The sequence below is a fragment of the Peromyscus eremicus genome, chromosome 5, assembly GCF_949786415.1.
Source record: "Peromyscus eremicus chromosome 5, PerEre_H2_v1, whole genome shotgun sequence".
Classification (NCBI taxonomy): Eukaryota; Metazoa; Chordata; class Mammalia; order Rodentia; family Cricetidae; genus Peromyscus; species Peromyscus eremicus.
This window is the reverse complement of record NC_081420.1, coordinates 55,332,518-55,336,620: the sequence shown is the minus strand read 5'-3', so window position 1 is coordinate 55,336,620 and position 4,103 is coordinate 55,332,518. Positions and strand designations below refer to the sequence as shown.

Genomic DNA, 4,103 nt, shown 5'->3' with positions numbered 1-4,103 from the left:
AGCCATCAGGGAGGAAGCTTCTTTGTTCATTTGAGGTTGATTTCTCTATGTTCTGCAGTCAACGTGTGTAGTGTCTCCCTTAACAGCATCCTGTCATGTAGTTACAATGGATAACTACAGGCAATGACAATAATCTGTGTTGTTTTGGAGACCTCTAGGGACTTCCTGACCAATAACTCATGGTGGGGTGTCCCTTGCCCTGTATTGAAATTTTAATTAATAATTCATGTTTTCTGGGAGAAGCATTGCTTACCCATGTAAGATAACACCATTCAAACTCCCCTTTCAAAAAGTTGTATTTTGAAATGAATCTACTAACTAGTGGGTTTTCCACGAGACTTTAACGTACTTCCATAGTTTTTGTTAGCCCACCCACTACCCCCTCCCCCTCCCATCACACCTCTTTCCACTTAATCCTTTAAACACCGGCATTTTCTGTCCTCCTCTTTCACATCATCTGTGTTCTACTAGTTCTCTAGCTCAGTGGTTCTCAACCTTCCTAATGCTGTGACTTTTTTGGTTAGTAGAGTCTAGTGGTTTGCTAATACATTCTAATTTACTTTGCCTGTTCATTGAAAGGGCATTTGGTCAGACATAGGTCGGCAATGAATTAACAAAAATTAAGATAGTACAAAGTAGCTCTTTTTCGTGACGCCTCCTACATGGTTGGCTGTGCCAAGATGAAGCTGAATATCTCCTTCCCTGTCACCGGCTGTCAGAAACTCATTGAAGTGGACGATGAGCACAAGCTTCGCACGTTCTACGAGAAGCGCATGGCCACAGAAGTGGCTGCTGATGCTCTGGGTGAAGAGTGGAAGGGCTATGTGATCCGAATCAGTGGCAGGAATGACAAACAAGGTTTTCCCATGAAGCAAGGCATGTTGACCCATGACAGAGTGTGCCTGCTGTTGAGTAAGAGGCATTCTTGTTATAAACCAAGGAGAACTGGAGAGAGGAAGCACAAGTCTGTTCGAGGATGCATCGTGGATGCCAATCTCAGTGTTCTCAACTTGGTTATTGTAAAAAAAGGAGAGAAAGATATTCCTGGACTGACAGATACTACTGTGCCTTGTTGGTTGGGACCTAAAAGAGCTAGCAGAATCTGAAAGCTTTTTAATCTCTCTAAAGATGATGTCCGCCAATAAGTGGTCAGAAAGCTGTTAAACAAAGAAGGTAAGAAGCCCAGGACCAAAGCACCCAAGATTCAGCGTCTTCTTACTCCACGTGTCCTGCAACACAAATGCCGTTGTATTGCTCTAAAGAAACAACGAACAAAGAAAAACAAGGATGAGGCTGCAGAATATGTTAAACTTTTGGCCAAGAGAATGAAGGAAGCCAAAGAAAAGCGCCAGGAACAGATCACCAAGAGACATAGGCTGTCCTCTCTGAGAGCTTTTACTTCTAAGTCTGAGTGCAGTCAAAAATAAGTCTTTAAGGGTAACAAATAAATGATCATACCTTAAAAAAAAAAAGATAGTCCAAAGTAATTTGGCTCTGGCTCAAGCACCCAAGTTTACACAATCAAGGAGTTTTAAGCAGTCAACTTTTTTGTCTGGGACATAGTTGCGGCTTTTCCCTCCTGGCAACTACAGTTTCTACTTGCATCACCAGGGAAGGCATGATTCAGTCTCCCTGTGGGGATTTCTTCTCAAATGAAGGCAGGAAGGAAGATCATTCCTGATCCACTCTGGGGTGACCTCGGGGCTGATGTTTAAAGTATTTGTTCTCCACCTCATTGGTTTATGCCCTCCTCCCACTTTTCTCCTGTCAGAATATGTCCAGGGGACAAAGATGTCAATTATCTTAAAGCCCTGCATGGTGATAGATCTGTGTTCTCTATATTTGAAATCCAATCAGAGTCAAATCAAATCACAGAGGATCAGGAAGATGCATTTCAGTCATAGGCTTCAGTTCCTGAAGGAAGGGGGATGGTTCATGGAGCCTGGATAGGAGGTAAGGGTTAGGAAAGATGATTCGCTAAAATTGGACAATGATGAAGTTCTGGAATCACAAACAATGCTAACATGTTGGTTCCTGGATACACCTATGCCTTTTCTTATGTCCCCAAAATAGGAGACTCAAGACAAGGCAGTGTGCATTATTGTGTGATGTTAGGAGCATAACTCACAGTTTCCCCCTTGTTAGACTATGATGGTGTCACCAGTCACATTATCAGAGATATTTTTGCTACGTGCCTGGAAAGTTGCCAGTCTTTGGGAGATCCAGACATTGACCCAATGCTATAGAAAGGAGAACTCCTTTAGCACAGGCAGGAGATGTGTTTCAGAGTCAAACACTAGGGAACAGAATAAACCATGTGGTGATGAGGGTGGAGTTTGTAACAGAAAATAAGGGATGCCAGCAGTCAACCTAAGACTGACCAGGTCAGCTTCAACACCTTATTTATTTATTTATTTATTTATTTATTTATTTATTTATTTATTTATTTATCTATCTATCTATCTATCTATCTATCTATTTATTTATTTATTTTTTATATGCTGAGGATGGAACTAGAGTCTCAAGCATGCTAGGTAAATATTCTCCTACCAACACCTAGCCATGGGCAATTTTGAAAGTTTTCTCAGAGATGACTCACATCCCAAACAGTGGGAACAATGACTTCCTGAAGTGGTGTTTGAGTCATAATCAAAGGAATGTAGTATGTGACAGTCCTGTTCTATGGAGGCTCACACTAAGAACTTCTGTGGGAAGACATTCCCACCTTTTCTTTGCTAATTGTGGAAGACCTCTTTCCTATCCAGCCACTCCCTTCAACTCTCTTTGAAAATACAAGCTCAGGGCTTGTGTGTAGCCCAAAGGTAGAGTGCTTGCACAGCAAGGCCCAGACAGGGTTCAACCTCAGTGCTGAAAAAAAAAATACATAAAAAGAAGACAGGGAAAGAAAAAGCTTGGTACAGCAGGCAATCCTTCACTTTTTATTAACACTGTATCCCCAGCACAGAGTTAGACATTCAGCAAACCTATATCAAAGAATATAGATAGTTTCATTTTTGAGTCTATAACATCTCGGATAAAACCAGTCCCAAAGCTTACCCACCCACTAAGGCAAGTGATACTTGAAATCAGTATTGCAAGTTCCAAAGGGTAGTTGATTAAATTACAAGTGGTTTTCAGCATTCCATTTCTCCATGTTTACTTTTAAAGCAGTGTATCTATTTTTCTCAAAAAATTTTTGCTTAAAATGCTATCACGAGACTGCTACTCACATCACCAGGGAGGCTACCTGGAAAACAGGACCCCAAGAAAGACACGGGGATCGCCCAATGACAGAGAAATGGAATGAGATCTACATGAACAGCCTGGACATGAGTGGGGGTAGTGAAGGGCGAGGGTCGAGGGAAAGAGAGCTTGGGGGAGCGGGAGATCCCAGCTGGATCAACAACAGAGAGGGAGAACAAGGAATAGGAGACCATGGTAAATGAAGACCACATGAGAATAGGAAGAAGCAAAGTGCTAGAGAGGCCCACAGAAATCCACAAAGATACCCCCACAACAGACTGCTGGCAATGGTCGAGAGACAGTCCGAACTGACCTACTCTGGTGATGGGATGGCCAAACACCCTAATTGTCGTGCTAGAAACCCCATCCAATGACTGAGGGATCTGGATGCAGAGATCCATGACTAGGCCCCGGGTGGATCTCTGGGAGTCCAATTAGCGAGAATGAGGAGGGTTTATATGAGCGAGAATTGTTGAGACCAAGGTTGGATAGAGCACAGAGACAAATAGCCAAATGAACGGAAACACATGAAATATGAACCAGTGGCTGAGGGGTCACCAACTGGATCAGGCCCTCTGAGTGGGTGAGACAGTTGATTGGACTGATCTGTTTGGGAGGCATCCAGGCAGTGGGACCGGGTCCTGTGCTCATTGCATGAGTTGGCTGTTTGAAACCTGGGGCCTATGCAGGGTCCCTTGGCTCGGCCTGGGAGGAGGGGACTGGACCTACCTGGATTGAGTCTACCAGGTTGATCTCAGTCTGTGGGGAAGGCTTTGCCCTGGAGGAGATGGGAATGGGGGGCGGGCTGGGGGGAAGGTGAGGGGGGCGGGAGGGGGGAGAACAAGGGAATCTGTGGCTGA

At 43.9% G+C, this 4,103-nt stretch overlaps 1 pseudogene; it reads left to right on the top strand.

Moving 5' to 3' along the window:
- Positions 1-680: 680 nt before the first annotated feature.
- LOC131910500 (small ribosomal subunit protein eS6-like) lies at positions 681-1,427 on the top strand (annotated as a pseudogene).
- The last annotated feature ends 2,676 nt before the right edge of the window (positions 1,428-4,103 follow it).